The 23,548-nt window shown below is 45.4% G+C and overlaps 1 protein-coding gene across 7 annotated transcripts in view; it reads right to left on the bottom strand.

Moving 5' to 3' along the window:
• Positions 1-23,548, bottom strand: part of LOC139380405 (adenosine deaminase RNA specific B1b) — a 169,458-nt gene that overhangs the window by 62,458 nt on the left and 83,452 nt on the right. For 4 of the 7 annotated variants that reach the window (XM_071123046.1, XM_071123055.1, XM_071123054.1 and 1 more), the window contains exon 3: positions 21,669-21,723. The exons of 1 other annotated variant lie outside the window; for it this stretch is intronic. The gene's annotated coding sequence lies outside the window, so the exon portion shown is untranslated. Of the gene's footprint in view, positions 1-5,352; positions 5,369-21,668; positions 21,724-23,548 lie in introns of those variants that run through there. 2 more of the 7 variants (XM_071123049.1, XM_071123051.1) reach the window with 2 other exon arrangements.

Here is a 23,548-nt window from a genome sequence, read left to right as displayed (position 1 = left end):
TCTGCAAAATATGTGTACGTGACCAATAACAATAGATTTCACTTCTTGGTCTGTCCTTGCGCTCAGCCCACCCTCCTAGCAGGCCCATACGGGAGCCAGCAGCCCGGTGTGAGGTGGGGTGGCACTGGGAGGAGTCCTCGTCCTTCTGCTCTGCTCTGCTGCCACGGCCTTTGAGGCTGTGCCCGCTGCTCCAGGGCAACACAATAGAACAATAGCCGCCTCCATCTGTCTACCCTCTGGTGACACACACACACCACAACACACAGGGCCCAGACGGCTCTGGCAGACACACCAATAAGGAGAGAAGGGAAGGGGACTCCTCCCAGTGCCAACATCAGGAGCCACTGGGACTGCCTCCACTGGGGAAGAGGGGTGTCAGAAGGTCGAATCTGGACTAGCAAAGACGTGGCTTTTACAATAAATCAGTGAGAACAACACTAGCCAAGCTTTGATATAGCACAGTTAGATTTAGCTAAACCTGTTCGGCACAGGGGAGACCAGTGCAGAGTAGGAGAATGAAAGTAGCCCACAGTAGAACTAAGTCAGCACTTCTTCTCTTTAACAATATTCCCACCAGCTTTGGAATAGTCCCTTCCACCTGTGTCGTCGTTAGGAGCTCTCCTTGTCCTGCCTTAATGAATGGGGAGCACAGAAAGAGATATGATACTGGGATGAAGTGAGACACAAAGAGCAGTACACTGGCCACATTTCTATCAGCTGAATGTTTCACATGGCTGAACGCACCCCTGGTTACCCAGGCGGTAACCACTTCTGGAGTGTCTGATTGAAAGTCAAGGGGAGGGGGGAAAAAATGGGAGCCGCTGACTGAGGATTGGAGATGTGCACCTCTGACCCCGGCCTAGTGTTAGCACCTGGGTTGGGGTCAATGCCATTTCAATTCAGTTGTTTGGAGGAAAATTGCAATTAGAATTGGAATTGACCCCCACCAACTATGATTAGCACCCAGCTGGAAAGCTGCACAGGGGAGACAATTTTGTATTTCCCCCCAAAATATCCATATTATTTGCTTAAGCTCACCTGCTGGGGTGGCAGATGTGTGTGTTGTGTGTTTTGGGTGGCGCCCCCTATCCTCTCCCCTGGCACTGCTGGATCTACCTGGGTCAGGCATCTGGCGAGATGCCAGGGCAAGGCACTGTGGTGGGAAGTTGTGCATCACAGCTGGAATGCCCACCATGCCCCAACACAAACAAACCCCTGGAGCCACCAGGTGCCAGCACCCGGAGCAGGCACACCGGCAGTGCAACCTGTTCCGAACAGGATGGTTATGAGGGTCGTGTGCGTAACGTGCGTGCGTGTGTGTGTGCGTGGCGGTTGTGAATTTGAAAACGCATGAAACCATTTCACCTCAACTTTGTCAAAACGACTGTTCTATGATCCCTGTCCCAAACATCAACCAATAGAAATACATAGCAATACTACTCAGCATCAACTGTCATACAGTACGAGAGAAGAGCAACTGAACTTCCACAGAGACAGACAGTAGTGGTTACAAAATCATGCCTATTGATTCATCTGGCCTTTTCAATCCCAGACCGTCGGTGCAGGGTGAAGTTGCTCCTAGAAGCCGATCCTGGATCAGTTTGACATTTTCTCCACTAATGGTTAAAGTTAGGATTGAGCCTAGATCTGTACTTAGAGGAAACTTCACCCTGGAGCCCAGCCCCTTCAAACCTCCCATATATACCCAGGGTAACAATACAAATCCTAGTTCTTGCAGGAGCTTGTGTTACGTTACATCAACTGTGTTTTGAAAGTAGGCCACCGCTGCGTGTTTGTGCGTGTGTGTGTGTGTTTGTGTGTGTGTCAGAAAAAGAAGAGTAGAAAGACTAAAATGAGGGCATAGAATTGGTTTACAAGGCAGGTGAAAGTAATCTGTGACTGAAGCCTGACTCAGTCAAGCTTGACGTTTGAGCACTGTCAAATCCTTTCAAATACACAAATGCGCAGACAAACACGCACGCACGCACACACGCACACGCAAACACACACAGTGATGTGACTATTCAGCCAGCAAAAACCTCCAACAAGAGCCATCCAGAGCAGCGATCAGAGGCTTTGAAAAGGCCATCCAGCATCAGTGATTAAGGTAATGGCAAGCTATAACACTGTCTCATTCACAGGACATACAGTAGGTTTCAGTCTGAGCAGCTTCTGAAGTACCAGATCGTAAGTCCATAAACCGTAGCAATGCGGGTCAAGGCTTAAAGCTTTCCATTCTGCCATGTCTCCAATCTCTCTCTCTCTCTTTCTTTTTCTCTCTCCACCCGCACACACAGTGCCAACCCAAACACGGCGTTTCCGTTTGGCAGGTGTGTGATTCTTTGAGTGATGGGCGCTGGAGTAAAAAAGGGTCTCGCGGTGAAATGAAGGAGAGGTTGTGAATCTCCGTCTGCCTTTCTTCCTCTCTCCATAGTTCACTTCTAAGGATCGCTCTGCTGTTCGCACGCACGCACGCACGCACACACACGTGGATGCTTGGCCGTTGCGTTGGGTCCATCATCTGGCTCACCTGGCCTAGGGGCTGGGCTGCTATGGGCCAGTGAGCAAAGCCATCTGTCTATCTGCACGTGTCTTTGTATGCATTATGTTGGGTTGACCTGCCTGTACGCTTGTCTCTCTTTCTGGATGGCTGTCTTTAGGCCTCCCTGCTTTCCTTCTGTCTCTGTGTGTCTTTTAGCGTCTGTATGTGTGTGTGTGTGTGTGTGTGTACAAACACCACCTCTCACTGTAAGCTCCCACTCACCCCCAGCCCTGAGTGAATACATAACTCCCTGCACTCATCCTGTTAGTTTTTACTTTTTTAATCTCTCTCTCTCTTTCTCCCTCTCTCCTTCTAAAATATTTATAACTGTTGTGCTGCACAGGCAAGAAAAGGCTTTTCTTTTGTAATATTTTTTTGGTGCTAAGCCAATCAAATGGCTTGGATCTGTTCTGCGAAGCCGGGTGCAATCCTATTCTGTCATCTCATTCCTCTCCCCCCAAAAATAAACACTTATATAACAACAATATGATTACCAACGTGCCTCTGCTAAGGAAAATAGGTTTTGCAACAGTACCGTTTTAGCATTGGCCAGCGCTCGAGGATATAATGGAGAAATGACTCACTGTGTTTTGATAGAGAGCCCAGACAAGAGCAGGGGCCACTAATTCACAGTAGCATGGACACACTGACACTGAATGTTTAAAAAGCCATTGTATCTCCACGAATGTCTCGTTCAAGGTGACCAGTGGAAGACCGAAAGAGAGAGAGAGAGAGATAAAAGGAAAGAAAAGGAGAAAAACGAGAGAAACAAATTATAGGAAAAAAGAAAATCTTACTCAAATCACCAAGTAGGGACTGCTCTAAGGTCAGTTTTACATTCTCCCCACTAATGGGGGGGGGGGGGGGGGCAGGAGTCCCAGTTGGCAGACGACACAACAGTGGTAGGCCTGATTACCATCAATAACGAGACAACAGGGAGGAGGTTGGGGCCCTGGGAAAATAACCTCTCACTCAACATCAACAAAACGAGCTGATCGTGGATTTCAGGAAACAGCAGAGGGAGCACGCCCCACCCACATTGAAGTGGAGAAGGTAGAAAGTTCCTCAGAGTACACATCACCCACACAGATAGTGTGGTGAAGAAGGTGCAATTACGCCTCGTCAACCTCAGGAGGCTGAGGAAATTTGGCTTGGCCCCTAAAACCCTCACAAACTTTTACAGATGCACAATTGAGAGCATCCTGTCGGGCTGTATCACCGCCTGGTATGGCAACTGCACCGCCCACAACCACAAGGCTCTCCAGAGGGTGGCGAGATCTGCCCAACGCATCACCGGGGGAAAACTACCTGCCCTCCAGGACACCTACAGCACCCAATGTCACAAGAAGGCCAAAAAGATAATCAAGGACATCAACCACCCAAGCCACTGCCTGTTCACCCCGCTATCATCCAGAAGGTGAAGTCAGTACAGGTGCATCAAAGCTGGAATCGAGACACTGAAAACAGCTTCTATCTCAAGGCCATCAGACTGTTAAATAGCCATCACTAGCCGGCTACCACCCGGTTACGCAACCCTGCACCTTAGAGGCTGCTGCCCTATACACATAGACTTGGAATCCCTGGCCACTTTAATAATGGAACAATAGTCACTTTAATAATGTTTACATAATGCTTTACTCATCTTATATGTACAGAGCCTTCGGAAAGTATTCTGACCACTTGACTTTTCCCACATTTTGTTACGTTACGGACTTATTCTTGAGGATTAATTGATGATGAGGGAAAAAAACAATTTAATCAATTTTAGAATACAATGTGGGAAAACTTTCCAAATGTACTGTATATACTGTATTCTATTCTACTGTATTTTAGTCAATGCCACTCCGACATCGCTTGATCTAATATTTATATATTTCTTAATTCCATTCTTTTACTTTTAGATTGTGTGTATTCTTGTGAAATGTTAGATACTACTGCACTGTTGGAGCTAGGAACACAAGCATTTCACCCGCAATAACATCTGCTAAATATGTGTACGTGACCAATAACATTTTATTTGATGTAAAGAGGTCATTTGGAACCCTTGGAGACTCTGATGTGGCACAAGGCATTGTGAGTAGATTATTTGCCTCTGTCGGACTGAGTGGCCTTCAATGGCAGCAAGTCTTGCCATCTCTCTCTCTCAGCCACACACACATACAAAGTCGAAACCGTTTCCACTCACACTTGAGAGAACGAAGGACATCTCTCTGACGACTCGCATGAGAAAGGCTACAAATCACTCAATGAGTCACAAAGCATTGTGTTACGTTCAGGTCATTCTTCATAACACCAAGTGCTTGTCGTTCTGTCGGAAAACAGACAAGAGGGTCACGGCGATAGAGAACCACGCGTCGCCACATCACTGAACTGCTAAAAAATCCACAGCCCTCGCTACCCCACCTTTCAGTTCCATTCATAGTCAAGCGGGATTTGCAGTCACCCCACAGTGGCTTTTGAAGCTTACTCCCACACACACACACTCATTTATTCACACACATAACTCACATGGACGCACGGCGTTGGGCACACAGACACACACAACAAAAACAGATAAACACACCCACTCACTTCCAAAAGATTCACGTCTGACACCGTTTGCGTGATCCTTTGGAAAACAGCAGACACACACCAGGGATAACAAACATACTGTATGCACTTAAAGCGCTCGTTTGACCCTATATCTACACTGCTTTAGCGCTTTCATGCCTTGAAATCCCTAGTGCTCCTGGTAGAAGTTACCACGACGACACAGATCTGATCTAAGATCAGTTTACCTTAAGCAATTGCTTGGAACATGCAATACTGACCTTACATCAGTGAAACATGGAAACTTCGTCCTACTCTGAAATGCTGGGATTAAAAAAATAAAAACAGCCACTGTTGTTGTTTCCAATTGGCCCGCATAAAAAGCTAATTCGAATTTAGGGAGAGGAAGGCCCGCTTAGGGGAAGAGGGGGAACTAGCTCACGCACACACACACAGAGACAGCTGACCTAAAGAGCGTGAACCTACGTAGAGGAGCTTTGCGCTGGAGTGTGAACCCTTGGCAGGTGTCACTCAGAGTGTGGGCGTGTGTAGTGGCACAAAGGTCCCATCACATTATCCCTGTGGGGATCGATCCAGTCTTTCTGACTGACCAGATAAATCAACATGAGTGGCCCTGACAGGTGGATTACATCATCCCGGCTCATTTCAACAAGAGCCTATACACTCCCAGCTCATTATCAATACAGTCTTATACATAACCACATTGTATTGACAATAAACAGAGTGCTTTATCCAATACAGTGCACTCCTCTCATACAAGTCTGCAGATTCCAATGTACGGCCTAGTAGGCTTGGGCGGTATTACTGTGTATACCGTATACCGGGGTATTTGGAAATAGCCACGGGATGGTTTTTTTAATACCGCCAATACCATTGAAACAGTTTTTTGTTTTGTTTTTCAATACATTTTCATATTTGTAGCAATTTTTTTATGTAAATACCTGTGTCAACTTGTGCAATATGTTAAAAGTTAAAGCTGATCGCCTTCTTCATTTCACCTGTCACATTATTTTACATGAAGAAGCTTCCCGTAGTTCCCCAGAAACAGTTGACCCAGTCACACGTTTGTTCGTAAATAGCACAATGGGAGAAAGTGGGAGCAGTTGAGTCCATCTGTGTACTGACAGAGATTGCGTTTTATATTGAAAGGCAACCGTTTTTTTCTTCTTCAATAGAATGATCAGAGACGTGCAACTATGGTTTTCACAGAAAATACATTAGCGCAACACATTCGGCAGAAAATAGCTTCATTTTCCATCAGGTGACGACAGAAGCGCAATGCTATTTGGCAGACAACCACATGAGTAAATGAGCTTACAATGACAAAGAAAGGTTGTTTTTTGTTGCAAAAAAAAACGATGCGAGGCCATCATATTTCTAATGGGTATCATAGAAAAAAACATAACCAGCTACATTTCCTAAATGTTTTGCTTAAAGACCTCTTGCATTTTGCCGAGCTACGCAGAGAAGAATACTGGAGAAGAGTAGCAACACATCAGTCAAAGCGCTGTCTTTTAATAGAATGCCCGTTTGTGACTTCTCATCCGAGTGGAGAAGTGCATCTGAAACACAACATTAGTTTGATGCTGAGCAGAAATTACAATAAGAAGCATTTTAGATCTGCGTTTACAAAACAGTACAGTATTTCGTTTTTTTCCCCCCGGTGTGATGAACAAAGAATTCTGCATTAGGGCAACTCCTAATTTTAACTTGCTAGTTATCTAAGTAAGTGGCTGAATTAATAAGATCACGGGGCATCATATTGTTAAGCTTTATTTTTTCTTACCCTCGTTTCTCCCCAATTTTGTGGTATCCGATTGTTAGTAGTTACTATCTTGTCTCATCGCTACAACTCCCGTACGGGCTCAGGAGAGACGAAGGTCGAAAGCCATGCGTCCTCCAAAACACAATCCAACCAAGCCGCACTGCTTCTTAACAATTATCTGTACAGCCGCCACTGTAGCTGATTCCTTGCATTTTTTTCTCCTCTCGTTCTGGGCCTGTCTTCTCCTCCCCCCTCTTCTCCTAGCAGAGCAGGCAGGCCAGTTGCCCTAGCTACTCCCAGACTCCACACAGGCACAGTGTGTACACAGTACCATTCTTCCTCCAGACAAGCATGCGTCAAACCTTTGTTAATTTGCACAATGTCTCTCGTTTACATTCGCTTGTAAATGTCCAAACTCAAAAATGACATTGGTAGCTCCAACCTATACATGTATAACTTTATGAGCTGGATTGCCTGTCTATACAATGCGTTTATTTTTGTTTGTGCAAATGTAGCTAATTTAGCTAGCAGCCTCCATGGAAATGTGCTATTACTTGTGCAAATTTTGTTAGCATTCTGGTAATAGACATCCAATGTGCTTTTTTTTGTATTTTTGGCACCCCCTTGTGTACCAAGCCGGTAATACTGTAAATGTGAGAGAGAAGGGTGGTATGATGATATGAACATCTGGATACTCTCCAACCCTACTGCCTAGTAGAGCAGAGGTAGGCTAGCAAATGCTACAGGGCACTGTTAGCTTCCCTGTGTGGTGATAATCATTGACTTCACCCACCGCAGTTAACAATTCCACAATCTTCCTCGTACCGCAACAGAGTGAGGGAGGATGCGGGAGACCACGAGAGAGAAAGAGATACGGAGAAAATTAGACAAACTAATAGCTGACTAGGCGGTGGCGACGGAAGCAGCGGTAGCTTGTAAACAGGAGGCTTTGATTTGACGTGAACAGAGAATGAGGTCATGGTGCCGGGGCTCGTTTTTTTATCCTAGCTGCTACAGTATGGCCCATTCGCTGGGAACAGAGCTTGGGTTAGCGTCAGCGGCTAATGTGCTTAGCGGGAGCTCCGGGCCATGTGGTGCCTCACCTGGCGCCCGCTCTCTCGCTTTCAACCTCTCTCTCTTTCTCTCTATGTATTGCCCCTTGAGACTCTACAGCAACAGTGTTGAGGATGGAGGGAGTGGGGGGGGGGGGGTGCATACACAAATAGAGGAGGACTGGTGCAGAGGAGAGGAAGACTGACAGCGAGAGGGAGAAATTTAGAGGGCAAGAGGGGCAAAAACACTAACAGCAAGAGAGGGAGAAGGTACACTTAAGACAGGAGGATGTATGAATAGAAAGCAATACGGAAGGTAGGGCACAGGGAGAGAGAGAGGGACGTTGAGCGAGCGAGGTAAATGAAAAATGGAAGGAGGAGACATGAAATGGGGGGGAGACAAATAAAGAGGAGGAAAATGAGAGAGGGGAGTGACTGTGAGCATGAACACATGAGTGTGTTCGTCTAAGCCAAGTTTGTCTCAGCTGTGTTCCCATCCTTTTACAACGTGCTACACTCAAACTAAATTGCTTGAATTCTCTCAAAGCCTTCCTCCCGCTCTCTCTCAAGCGGCCACTTCGCAGTCTCCCTATAGCTCTTCCATACTCTCTAGTGCTGACAACATTAATATATGTTTGACTAGGAGGGAAAAAACTAACTCAACGTAAGTGGCAAATAACACACACATACACAGCCTGGCGTCTCTTATTAGCGCTGAGTGGGAATAAAGTGTAGGTGGCGTTTTGCAACAGAGAGACTATTCTGGGATGCGTTTGGGGCCCGCAGTAAAAATGGGAATCTGCCAGCAGTGTTAATTATGAAGCTGGTTGAGAGAATGCCAAGAGTGTGCAAAGCTGTCATCAAGGCAGAAGGTGGCTACTTTGAAGAATCTAGAATATAACATATATTTTGATTTGTTTAAAATTTTTTGGGGTTACTACATGATTCCATACGTGTTATTTCATAGTTTTGATGTCTTAACTATAATTGGCTCTGATCCAAGATGGCGTAGCAGTGGGACGTGTGTTTGCCTTGTCCCGTGTAAATATTCCGTTTTTCGTATTTTTTTTTCGGATATAATTTAATCTCACTTTTTATCTACGAACGAAATATACTTTCCTGCAACCCGCCTCACCCAATGTGGTACGGATCTGCTATTTTTATTACCTATAACTGGAACCTCCATCAGAAGCTAGCCAGCTAACTAGCTACTAGCTATTAGTCATTGTTAGCCACTGCTAGTGGTCTTCACCTTTAGCTCGGTCACCAGCGGCTTTAGCTCGGACAATACCTTCCAGTCTGCTCAGCGCGATATCAACCCAGGGCATATCGGACAGCTTTTCTCAAACACATCACCGGATTGATATCGCAAGCTCTGTATCATTACACCGGATCATCGCAGCTAAGCTAGCTGCAACCGAGTGGCTATTGTTGGCTAACGCCTCTGTTCCGAAGCAAGCACCAGTTAGCCTTGAGCTAGCCTCGAGCTAGGCCCATCTCCCGGCTAGCCGACGAAGTATACCAGCTAATTCTTGGGCTACAATACCTCTTTTGCCAATTGGCCTGGACCCTTTATTGTCGACACGGAGCCCTGCTGATCCATCACGACTGGTCTGCCGACGTACTCGTCTAATGTGTTTCAACGTTGCGATGTCGCCGAAGAACCATCTGCTAGCCACGGCACGCTAGCTTTCTGAACGCTGTGTCTCCAGCTCACCTAGCATAGTAGGGACTACCGAACGGCCCCCTGACTCACCTATTGCTGCTCATTGGACCCTATGATCACTCGGCTACACAGCTGATGCCTGCTGGACTGTTCACCAACACAGTACATCATTTTGTTTATCTGTCGGTCTCAGCCTCGAACTCAGGTCCTGTGTGTACCTAACTGACCCTCGCCGCCCATTCATCGCCATTTACCCGTTGTTGTCTTAGCTCTCCTGATCAACACTTGTGATTGCATTATGCCTCTCTCTAATGTCAATATGCCTTGTCTACCGCGGTTTAAGATAGTTCTTATTGTTTTATTTCACTGTAGAGCCCTCAGTCCCGCTCAAAATGCCTTAGATAGCTCTTTTGTCACACGCATGCAGACCTCACTTGGCTTAACTGGTGCCTCTAGAGATGAAACCTCTCTCATCGTCACTCAATGCCTAGATTTACCTCCACTGTACTCACATCCTACCATACCCTTGTCTGTACATTATGCACTGGATCTATTCTACCGTGCCTAGAAATCTGCTCCTTTAATTTTCTGTTCCCAACACACTAGAAGACCAGTTCTTATAGCCTTTAGCCGTACCCTTATCCTACTCTTCCTCTGTTCCTATGGTGATGTAGAAGTTAACCCAGGCCCTGTAGCCCCAGTACTACACCTATTTCCCAGGCGCTCTCATTTGTTGACTTCTGTAACCGTAAAAGGCTTGAATTCATGCATGTTAACATCAGAAGCCTCCTCCCTAAGTTTGTTTCATTCACTGCTTTAGCACACTCCGCCAACTCTGATGTCCTAACGGTTTCTGAAACCTGGCTTAGGAAGGCCACCAAAAATTCTGAAATTTCCATCCCAAACTACAACATTTTTTTCCATCAAGATAGAACTGCAAAAGGGGGCGGAGTTGCAATCTAGTGCAGAGATAGCCTGCAGAGTTATGTCATACTATCCAGGTCTGTGCCCAAACAGTTTGAGCTTCTACTTTTAAAAATCAACCTTTCCAGAAATAAGTCGCTCACTGTTGCCACTTGTTATAGACCCCCCTCAGCCCTCAGCTAAGCCCTGGACACCATATGTGAATTGATTGCCCTCCATCTATTTTCAGAGTTCGTACTGTTAGGTGACCATAAACTGGGATATGCTTAACACCCCGGCCGTCCAACAATCTAAGATAGATGTCCTCAATCTCACACAAATTATCAAGGAACCTACCAGGTACAACCCTAAATCCGTAATGGGTCCGCGGTTGAACGACCACCCCTCATCAGTGTCAAACGCCTCTTAAAACATTTCAGCGAGCAGGCATTTCAAATCGACTTGGCCTGGATATCCTGGAAGGATATTGACCTCATCCCGTCAGTAGAGGATTCCTGGTGGTTCTTTAAAAGTGCTTTCCTCACAATCTAAAATAAGCATGCCCCATTCAAAAAATGTAGAAGTAAGAACAGATATAGACCTTGGTTCACTCCAGAACTGTCTGCCCTTGACCAGCACAAAAACATCCTGTGGCATTCTGCATTAGCATCGAATAGCCCCCGTAATATGCAACTTTTCAGGGAAGTTAGGAACAAATACACACAGGCAGTTAGGAAAGCTAAGGCTAGCTTTTTCAAACAGAAATTTGCATCCTGTAGTAGTAACTCAAAAAAGTTCTGGGACACTGTAAAGTCCATGGAGAATAAGAGCACCTCCTCCCAGCTGCCCCCTGCTCTGAGGCTAGGAAACACTGTCACAACCGATAAATCCACTATAATTGAGAATTTCAATAAGCATTTCTCTACGGCTGGCCTGCTTTCCACCTGGCTACCCCTACCCCGGTCAACTGCCCGGCACCCTCCACAGCAACCCGCCAAAGCCCCCACCATTTCTCCTTTACCCGAATCCAGATAGCTGATGTTCTGAAAGAGCTGCAAAATCTGGACCACTACAAATCAGCCGGGCTAGACAATCGAGACCCTCTCTTTCTAAAATTATCTGCCGAAATTGTTGCAATCCCTATTACTAGCCTGTTCAACCTCTTTTGTATCGTCTGAGATTCCCAAAGATTAGAAAGCTGCCGCAGTCATCCCCCTCTTCCAAGGGGGTGACACTCTAGACCCAAACGGCTACAGACCTATATCTATCCTATCCTTGTCTTTCTAAGGTCTTCGAAAGCCAAGTTAACAAACAGATCACCGACCATTTTGAATCCCACCGTACCTTCTCCGCTATGGAATCTGGTTTCAGAGCTGGTCATGGGTGCACCTCAGCCACGCTCAAGGTCCTAAACGACATCATAACCGCCATCGATAAGAGATATTACTGTGCAGCCGTATTCATCGACCTGGCCAAGGCTTTCGACTCTGTCAATCACCACATTCTTATTGGCAGACTCGACAGCCTTGGTTTCTCAAATGATTGCCTCGCCTGGTTTATCAACTACTTCTCTGATAGAGTTCAGCGTGTCAAATCGGAGGGCCTGTTGTCCGGACCTCTGGCAGTCTCTATGGGGGTGCCACAGGGTTCAATCCTTGGGCCGTCTCTGCATACATCAATGATGTTGCTCTTGCTGCTGGTGATTCTCTGGTACACACCTACGCAGACGACACCATTCTGTATACTTCTGGTACCCTCTTTGGACATTGTGTTAACTAACCTCCAGACGAGCGTCAATGCCATACAACTCTAACTAAAACTGACCATCCTACCGATCCTCGACTTCGGTGATGTCATCTATAAAATAGCCTCCAACACTCTACTCACCAAACTGGATGCAGTCTATCACAGTGCCATCCGTTTTGTCACCAAAGCCCCATACACTACCCACCATTGCGACCTGTATGCTCTCGTTGGTTGGCCCTCGCTTCATACTCGTCGCCAAACCCACTGGCTACAAGTTATCTACAAGTCTCTGCTAGGTGAAGCGCCGCCTTATCTCAGCTCACTGGTCACCATAGCAACACCCAATCGTAGCACGCGCTCTAGCAGGTATATCTCATATATACATATATCACTGGTTGTTATATTGTAATTACTTCGCCACCATGTTCTATTTATTGCCTTAACTCCCTTATCTTACCTCATTTGCACTCATATAGACATTTTGTTTTATTTTGTTCTACTCTATTATTTACTATGTTTTGTTTATTCCATGTGTAACTCTGTGCTGTTGTATGTGTCGAATTGCTATGCTTTATCTTGGCCAGGTTGCAGTTGCAAATGAGAACTTGTTCTCAACTGGCCTACCTGGTTAAATAAAGGTGAAATATATACTACCCACCACTTGTGACCTGTATGATCTCGTTGGCTGGCTCGCTCTACATATTTGTCGCCAAACCCACTGGCTCCAGATCATCTATAAGTCTTTGCTTGGTAAAGCCCCACCTTATTTCAGCTCACAGGTCAACATAGCAACACCCACCCGTAGCACGCGCTCCAGCAGGTATATTTCACTGGTCATCCCCAAAGCCAACTCTTCCTTTGGCTGCCTTTCCTTCCGGTTCTCTGCTGCTAATGACTGGAACGAATTGCAAAAATCACTGAAGCTGGAGACTTATATCTCCCTCACTAACTTTAAGCATCAGCTGTCAGAGCAGGTTACTGATCACTGCACCTGTACACAGCACAGCATCTGTAAAAAGCACACCCAACTACCTAACCCCCATATTGTTTTTTTTTTGCTCTTTTGCACCCCAGTATCTCTACTTGCACATCATCATCTGCACATCTATCATTCCAGTGTTAATGCTAAATTGTAATTATTTCGCCACTATGGCCTGTTTATTGCCTTACCTCCCTAATCTTACTACATTTGCACACACTGTCTATAGATGTTTCTATTGTGTTATTGACTGTACATTTGCTTATCCCATGTGTAACTCTGTGTTGTTGTTTTTTGTCGCACTGCTTTGCTTTATCTTGGCCAGGTCGCAGTTGTAAATGAGAACTTGTTCTCAACTGGCCTACCTGGTTAAATAAAGGTTAAATAAATACAAATTTAAAAAATTCTACCATGTAGAAAAAAGTAAAAAAATTAAGAAAAACACTTGAATGAGTAGGTGTCCAAACTTTTGACTGGTACTGTATATATTTATTTATTGAACACCCCCCACCCACTCGGTAATCTAAGCATATCTAAAAATCTATTGTGAAATAAGAACGCAGATAAATAAATACACCTTGCATAGTACAAACATCAGAAATAGTTTACAAATTATAGAGATCCATTCGTAGATGTACAGATCTGTTGGATAATAGTTAAGAAATGTCTACTGCTGCTTTTCCCCCAAGATGTCCAAAGTGGACACCCTGGCCCTGTGAATCCTGGCTGTGGACAGTTCCATCAGACAACTTCCTTAAATTTGAAGAACCAAGGCTGCAATGGTAATTGATGAGGTGGTATCCACCTTGGTACAATCATTTTCTTAGCAGCTGTGGTTCCTGCCAACCGCACTCTCCATTGGCGTTCAATTCAGATTCATCACAAATCGACATCACCATTGGATCTAATGGCAATATTTGGTACAGAGATTATATCGTTGACTTTCTACCAGAATTCAACCACCCCCGGGACATTAAAACACTGGCGGATTTCCTGGAAGCTAAAGAGTCCATTCACGTATCTTTGAAAGTATAAATACCCTTCCTAGATCTACACAATTCCTTTTTACGCCCTATTGGAGAGTATGAATGCCATTTTAGATTAGATCTCGAATGCGTCTGTTGCTTTCCACACATTTACTGCGGAAACTATAATTAGTCCAAACAATAACTCACATTTTTTAGGAGTCAGCCCAGAAAATAATGCATATTGTATTCTTATTGGAGTTTGGAATGATAGGTGATGAAAGCCCTCCTGATGCTTTTGTTCTCTGTAGTGTTCCATATTTAATCTGCCGTCTGCCATAGTCTTTATGGCAGACTATTGGTCTAAACTTGACTCTATAGGAGGAGGCAGTGGTAACATGGAACTCATAAAATTGATACAAGGGATGAAATTAATTTTAATAATTAAGATTCTAGCATGCAAAGAAGTATGTTTGTTGTGTTTTTTTGGACCTTTTGAAAGGTGAAAAGTAGGTTCTTCCTGCAAATAGTGTAAATAGAGGGGGATAAGGTAATGCTTAATGATTTGTGTCTTCACCGTGGCTATCACCTACTTAAGCATTGTCCTCCCTTGTATCAATTTTGTGAGTTCCATGTTATCACTGCCTCCTCCTAGAGTCAAGTTTAGACCAATAGTCTGCCATAAAGAAGTTCATTTTCAGGAAAAAGAGACCACAGATTAAATATGGGGCACTACAGAGCTCCCGAGTGGCTGAGGCAATGCACCTCAGCACAAGAGGTGTCACTAAAGTCCCTGGTTCGAATCCAGGCTGAATCACATCCAGCTGTGATTGGGAGTCCCATAGGGTGGTGCACAATTGGTCCAGCGTTGTCCGGGGTAGGCCGTCATTGTAAATCAGAATGTGTTCTTAACTGACTTTCACGTTTTTTCCCCCACCTACGATTCCAAATGTGTGTGCTTGGGTAAAGTGATCGGATGATCTGCTGTTGATTTGGCTTCTGTGACATTACGGATCCTTCCAGGGAATGGACGCATGACACAGTCCTTTTTCAATAACGGCAGCAACCAGACCATGCGGCTAGATTATGGACCGGGAGTACCCACGGACAGATACTAATGGTCTGCCAGGGACAGATACTAATGGTCTTTCTCTTTCGCACACACAGACAAGCACAGTATGCACACACATAGGCAGACACACACCCATAGGATCGTAACACACACATTCCAGGTGGCATTTTTATTGTATACAGTGTACAGTCACTAATCTCTAGTCAATTGATTCATATCAGGTCCATCTCTGTTCTACTGAAAAAAAAACCTGGTGGTTCAAAACTAACTGACCGTTCAGACGGTGCGTGTAAACCAAATATACCCACCAGCAAGTATTAGCCATTTAAGCTAAATACTCTGGTGCCTAAGTGCCTGTTCAATAAGGGGGACATTGATGCCAACTAATACAATTAAGCTCCATCATGACAAGAGCTTTTAGGTCAAAAGTACAAAGACGAAACGCAAAGGTTGCAAATAGAGAATAACCAAGCAAAACATAGACGTAATTAAGGTGTAACGAACACACACACTCCCAAACCACATGACATAAGATTGCCAAGGTCTGGTGTCTGAAATTGCTTGGTAATTGCAATTCCTTGTGCTCTTGAATGCTCGTGTCATGATGAAGTTTGTTCTTGAATGCTTTCTCCCCAGAGTCTGACTGCATGCCTGTCTGCCTTTTATCCTGCGGAAACCCGCTGAGATTAAACAAAGGCATTCCGGCGGCAAAGCTTTCTGAATTCCCAATGGGAATAATAATAATAATAATAATGGATCATTTGCTACCGTTAGACACTTAACACTCTTTTGAAGGGGAGAGTGAGAAGTCTTTGTGAGGGTAAATAATCTTAGATGAGGACAATTTGACATGTTTGTTTCTTCAGTTGATCCCTTGGTTAAAGTCAGCGCTTTTGGGGAGTTACGTAAAGCATACAGCCCAATTATCCCAAACCATGTTTGTCTCAAGCCGACTACATAATATAACATAATTTGTCTGCTTTGATTAGTTTTTTCTTCAGGGGTTGAGGGAGAGTGAGAGAAAACGTGTATGTGCACGTGTGTGTGCGCCCACATAAGGGTGTGGGTGCGTACTTGAGAGAAACAGAAGGCGAGCGGGGGACCGACCGACAAACCCGATCAAAACACTACCCGACACAATATAGCCTAATGTGGTTCAAATCAGAGAGTTTTTCATGTAAACACCACATGGTAACTTCAGCCAGTCAACAAAAACATACATTTTAGGAGACTGCTACTGTCACGAGAGTGCTGAGTTTAAAATGTAATACATCGTGTGCTCCCACGGTCTTAAGAAACAGATACGACTGACATATCTAGAACGTAATATCGGTCTGTGTTTGTTCAGCCTGTGCTTTCTTTGAAACAGTTCCACCAGACACAAGTCAAATTCCCCCTATTGACTAATCAAGTGGTTTGTGGATGTAAAGGAGGGCACTGAGCCTGTATACAATCATTTTAGAATGAGGGGTGCTGTAGTTCTGCTGGTGTTGCTGTACTGTCTGTTTGGGATATGGGCTCAGGGAGAGAGTGTGATTGACAGTCATGGTTATGACGCTACCCGAGACAAGCCACAAAGAGGTGACTGGCCATCTGGACTGAGCTGAGGGTGCTGAGAGACAAAGTGAACATCCTGGGTGCTGTCACGGGTAGAAGAGAGAGTGGAGCTGAGCGCCACTAACACTGAACTGCAGCTCCGGAAGAACAAGGTAGAGGAGAGAAAGAAACCGGGGCAAACAGCTGAACAGTCCACCATGGATGGCCAGCGTGACTGCCAGTGAGAGGGAGTTGGATGAGCAGAAAAGGGAGGTGACGACTCTTCGAGAGGAGCTGTGCGTCACTAAGACTGAACTGCAGCTCCAGAGGAACAAGGTGGAGGAGCTGGAGAGGGTGAGTGCAGACAGACCAAAGGTTGCCTTTCTCTGCTAGTTTGACTGGTTCAGGAGCTGTAGGACCATTCAATACTGAAACCACCCTTGTCTACGGTACTGTCATTACAAACATCGGCACAGCCTGCAACTCACAGTTATCTTCACAGCACCACTCAAAGGAGTTTACTACTTTAGATTCACCATCACTTATTTCCGCAGGTGTATTGTTGGGTGTATATGCAAGAATGACCAGAAAGTTACATTTAACTGAGAATTAAATGACGTAGATAATTTACACGTATCTAATGCACTAACTTTCGAGCTGTAGGTGGGAGATGTGGTCTACATGTGTCTTCCCAAAGGACAAGGGGCCTTTTGGTGATCATTGTAACCATAACACCTTTAGTGGCTTCCTGCTCTTCGCTGTGCGAATGGGAACGACTGTACCACAATCAAGTGAAGAGCCAAGGCTTTCTAGCTCCAGGAGGTTAGGGCTTTCTAGCTCCAGGAGGTTAGGGCTTTCCAGACCCAGGAGGTTAGGGCTTTCCAGACCCAGGAGGTTAGGGCTTTCTAGACCCAGGAGGTTAGGGCTTTCTAGACCCAGGAGGTTAGGGCTTTCTAGACCCAGGAGGTGAGGGCTTCCCAGACCCCAAATGTTATTTTGCAACCCAATATGAAAACTGAATAAAAAAAATATCATTGCAAAAAAATCTAAGAATAAGGTGGTCCCAATCACAAACATGATAGAGTGGAATTTCTTATTTTCATCCACCTGATAACTGTTGATGTTTTCAAATGAACACCACCGATCCATCTGCAGACATGGTCTTTTTGACGGTTTGGTACGTTTGCTTTGTGAGCAGGTGCAGATCATTTGTCTCACTTTTCTTTTCATCCGTTGCACCGTGTCATCGCTAGAACTGTTGACGTTGAAACGTTGATGTTGCTTTTCTTTGACCTTAATTCAAAACCACGGTGATAACAAGAGGACGCATCCCGTTGGGTTTACCCTGTCAATAAAACATTCAAACAATACAGTAACCCACATTGTTGTTTTGTACAATGAGCCCACCAGTCCCATACATCGCAGTGCCACTGGCTATACATCCTCCCCATAACCCCCCTTCCACACACGAGCATCGAATGAATCCAATCCAAGGCTTACAGGGCTTTACCTCGACTGAGGTAGACCATAATTGATGGTTTCATACCAAATAGCATAATCCAATAGCTTGTCTCAAACAAGCCTTACTTGTATCAAACTGTACTTGTACAATGGGACATTATACAGTTTAGTTTAGTAGTAGACAACACCCAGTGCACAAAAGCCCCCCGGGCAGAAATGAACAGTCACACACCACACGCGGTTTAAACATGATCCGTATAGCAGAGTGGGAAACAAATGTGCAGTAATCACACGCTGTTTAAACATGATCCGTATAGCAGAGTGGGAAACAAATGTGCAGTAATCAAACCTCCCTGTCACGTGGGCTCCCTCTCCGGCCTCTAGGTCATCAGGCTGCTCATTGTCCCGATACACATGTCACCATCGTCACGCGCCCCAGCGCGTCATGACACTCACCTGGACTCTATCACCTCCTTGATTACCTGCCCTATATATGTCACTCCCTTTGGTTCCTTCCCCAGGCGTCATTGTTTCTGTTTCATGTCTGTGCGTTGTTCTTGCGTTCTGCCTTGTGTTAGTATCGCGTTCTTGGTTGTTGTTGTTTTATTAAAACGTTTCACCTGCACCTGCTTCCGACTCACCGCCCCATCATTACACTCCCAGTTCATATATGTCCTTACTGGACCGGGTGAGAACCTGTGGAGAAGGCGGGATGTGTTTGACTCTGTGTGTTAGCCAGGAGAGGATGAGTGTGGAGGTGTGCCCGCACGTGCGTGTTTTATCATCTCCTGTGGGAAACGATCTGCCATGATGACGGCTCACATTTTCCCCAAGCAAGATGCATGTGCAGCTCCAACTGAACAATAGAGAACACACAATGCTTTCGTATTTAGATGACGAGAACAGCAACAACAAGTTGCATTGTTTCATTTTGATCCCATCTTAAAAGTGAAATCCCCTGTTCATAACAGCAATCCCGTTAAAAGTATGAACTGTGTACTATAAACAGAGCACGGCATATTCATAATTCTCTCGCACACTTTGACACACACACACACACACACACACACACACACACACACCTTGGTGTGTGACAGCACTGTCTGGCCCCAAATCATTCTGTGGCTGTCTCTCTCGCAGTGCACGGCATACATCAGCCATTGAAGTGGCTTTTCGGCTGAACTCTTTTTCATTGCCTCCGTCTCTCTTTTTATGTCTTCTCCTTTACTTTCCCCCTTACTGTTTTACTGTCCCAAACACACATTTGCTCTCCAACTTTCCCCTCTTCCAAATAACACTACCAAAATCTCACTCATAACAAAAAGCACATGGATGTAACGATAAAATAATAACGATTTTTCAAAACCAAGGGTTAGCAGCTAAACGGCAAAACCCTGTACTACACTATGTGTTCTCTGCTGTGCCACTGCCAATAAGTGACAGGTTTGGGATCAGTGTGAGACTTTAACACTGGGTAAAGAGAGCTGGCTGTGGTGTGTATTGGCCTGACATGTGTTCCGCCAGAGACAGATTGCATTGGGCTGTCCCTGCTGAGCTCGGCCTTCTGCTGCCCTGGCTAGCCTGGCACTAGCTAGCAGTGGCTAGTGGCTAGTGCGTCCTTGCCTGCCCTTTCTTTCTGCTAGGGCGCCCGTTGGGACCTGATGCACAGTGACTGTTGATGTGGTGACTGGACGCGGTGACCGTATATAGAGACGAGAGGGGGTGGTGGGGTTTTGGGAGTGGGCTGAAAAGCTCTCTAGGGGAGAGATACCTGGAGTGGGAGAGTACACTTCACTTTCAAAGACACATACTGTTCGTGTATACTGTACAGAGCAACTTCCAGTCCAAAAGGGCCAAAACACTGTTTTTTTGTTTCTACCTCATTGTTAATTGCACTCACTTGGTGTCCCAGATCTGAATCAGGCCCTGATTAGAAGGAGAGGATGAAAAAAACTGATTAAAAAAGAACAGAGACCAAACGGCATTTTACCCAGTATGGCCTTATCAGTGTATACCAGTGTTTAAGCCTACTCTCAAGAAACTTGATCTTGCAAGCTAGACATTTAGCTAGCAAGTTAGCAAAACAAATGTACAGCTGGAGCCCTGGGCTGGAGAAAATGTATTGGGCACATAGTTACAGATAGTTAGATAGTTACTCTTATAGTAATAAGATATTTTATCTGGCAAACATTAGTAGGGAACTTTAAGTGTAACTTGATCCCTTCTCTTGCGCTGCACAACAATGGATTGTCATGTTATAATTTGGGGACGTTATTGAAAATCATACCGTGGGTATTTCGATAATACCCCGGTATACGTTATACCACCCAGGTCTACTCACCAGCACAGTCAATTTCCTCTGAGAGTCGAGTTTCTTTAAACCAATGACATCCAAAGGTCAAAGGGTGTGAGGTAGCTCGATTGCACTTGACGCAATGGAGCAATTGAGTGCAGGGCGCACGTCACAAACGGTAGAGAGCCAGGGACGTACCACACACACCACCGCCGCCGCGGTCAGCCGTGATCAATAGAGGAATGGAGTGGTGGTGCATGGGCAGTGGAAACTATCGTACAGTGCAGAGTAGGGGGAAAACCTGACCCAGACATCCCCCCTGCGGCAATTTAGGAGGGAGGGCAGATAAGGAATGTTTTGGGAGGTTGTTACCAACCGTCCCAATATACAGCAGGCACAACATGACAGTCAAAACAACGCACATTGTCTGGGAGCTGTGACATGAATAGAAAAGAGACGTTATCTCGATGACACCACACTGTGAAAATAAAAAGACAAAAGCCGCCGGGAAAAAAATACAAAAAGAGACACACACACACACACACACACGCTGCTGTTTAAACATGATCAGTATAGCAGAGTGGGAAACAAAATGTGCTTTGCCGTAATCAAACCTCCCAGTTCAAATCTGTCTTTACTGGACCGGGTGAGGACCTGTGGAGAAGGTGGGATGTGCTTGACTGTGTGTGTTAGCCAGGAGAGGATGTGTGTGGAGGTTTGTGTTGGAGGTGTGCCCGCCCGTGCGTGTTTTTTATCTCCTGCGGGACACAATCTGCCATGATGACGGCTCACATTTTCCCCAAGCAAAATGCTTGCCTGTACAGCTCCAGCTGATCAATAAAAATACACAAGGCTTTTATATATTTAGATGAAAAGAACAGCAAAAAAAAAAACCCTCCTGCATTGTTTCATTTTTCATCCCATCTTAAAAGCTTCCCAATAGACAGACTGGGCACACGATGGACAGATACAGCATGGGAAATCTTTGCTCTGGTAGCTCGATTGCACTGGACGCAATGGAGCAATTGAGTGCAGGGCGCAAGTCAAATGGTAGAGACACAGGACACACGCTGAGAAAAAAGAAATAGAGCTAACTCCTAAGCAGTGGGGGAAACAACTATTAACAAAGTGGACCTACCGTGAGACAGGGATGAGAGTTGGAAGTTACTTCTCTGGATTTCACTCTGCGTTGACTTCAAGAGAGAAGGGGGGGGGGTGAAAGAGAGAGGGGAGGGGAGGAGAGAGAGAGAGAGAGAGAGGGGAGGAGAGAGTGAGAGAGAGAGAGGGGGGAGGAGAGAGAGAGAGGGGAGGAGAGAGTGAGAGAGAGAGAGAGAGGGGAGGAGAGAGAGAGGAGGAGAGAGAGAGAGAGAGAGGGGGAGGAGAGAGAGAGAGAGAGGGGAGGAGGGGAGGAGAGAGAGAGAGGGGAGGAGGGGAGAGAGAGAGAGGGGAGGAGAGAGAGAGAGAGAGAGAGGGGGGAGGAGAGAGAGGGGGGGGAGGAGAGAGAGAGAGAGGAGGAGAGAGAGAGAGAGGAGGAGAGAGAGAGAGAGAGAGAGAGAGAGAGAGAGAGAGAGAGAGAGAGAGAGAGAGAGGGGAGGAGAGAGAGAGAGAGAGGAGAGAGGAGAGAGAGAGAGAGAGAGAGAGAGAGAGAGAGAGAGAGAGAGAGAGAGAGAGAGAGAGAGAGAGAGAGAGAGAGAGAGAGAGAGAGAGAGAGAGAGAGAGAGAGAGAGAGAGAGAGAGGAGAGAGAGGAGAGGAGAGGAGAGGAGAGGAGAGGAGAGAGAGAGAGAGAGAGAGAGAGAGAGAGAGAGGAGAGGAGAGGAGAGAGAGAGGAGAGAGAACACGGCAAGTTAGGATGAGAAAGCCTTGTATAACATCATTATACATTCAGTGCCTACATAACACTGCCTCACTAGGACGCATGCAAAGAAGTCTACATCCAACGGACCAGGAGGAGAGGTGTATTATAACAGCTAGCAAATTCAGCGAATGTGCCTTTAAGACTGCGGATCCAACTTTAAATTAGACAAGACTAATTGAATTAGTTTAAACGCCAATGGTTTCTCAGGTACATAGGTTACGTCCCAAACGGCACCCTATTCCCTACATAGTGCATTACTTTGGATGAGAGCCCTAAGGTCCCTGGTCTAAAGCACTGCACAGAGTGTCATTTGAGACACGGCCATACTGTAGCAAACGGAGGTGTTTTTCACCAGGCGCTGTCAACATGTCAGAATGGGGTCTATTTCTGCATGCAGCACTAATGCTATCGAGTCGTTACACAGCCAAGGAGATTTCTACACTACCGGTGGTGAATGGGCTCGTTGGAAAATGAAGTGTGAACACCCAAACACACATTTATTTATTTCCCCCCTCACAAACAAACACACACACACACACTGGATCTTGGGACCAGTGTCCTGGGATACATCTTGGTCTTGGCTCCTGGATATTACCTTAGTCTTTGGTTTACAAACCACAGGCAACCCAATTTGAAGAAGACAACGCTCTCTGATTATTGGCTGGTCACGCCAAACCCATTGGAATCCCCACCCAGTTTAAAAAAGGTGGAATCTCTCAACGGCAATGTCTATACCAAGACAAGTCCGTTATGTGCTGTACCTCTATGGTTGACACTGTTTCCAAAATAAATTATAGTAAAGTGATCATTTAAACATCCAACATAATTAATTAGATGGATTAGTCATTAAATGAATCAACAAGTTTCAGAGTCATACAATTAACATTGAACATTTTACAGAGAACAATAGTGATGATATTTCTCTAAATTCAATAAAAAGGTTTTGAAAATCATGTTGACTATTTTGTTAAATTGGTATGCAAATAAAATGTCTAAAATGAGTCTGTAATAGAAGGTTAATCCAAATGATTACTGTGCATGGTTCTCCTTTTACTGCAACTTTTCCACTATGTTTCACGAGTGACAAATTTAGTTGGGTGTAGGGTTGTTACGGTGACCGTATTACCGCCACACCGGCGGTCACGAGTCATGATAGCAGTGA

This window comes from Oncorhynchus clarkii, chromosome 22 (genome assembly GCF_045791955.1).
Source record: "Oncorhynchus clarkii lewisi isolate Uvic-CL-2024 chromosome 22, UVic_Ocla_1.0, whole genome shotgun sequence".
In the NCBI taxonomy this organism is placed as follows: domain Eukaryota; kingdom Metazoa; phylum Chordata; class Actinopteri; order Salmoniformes; family Salmonidae; genus Oncorhynchus; species Oncorhynchus clarkii.
This window is presented reverse-complemented; position numbering and strand designations above follow the sequence as displayed.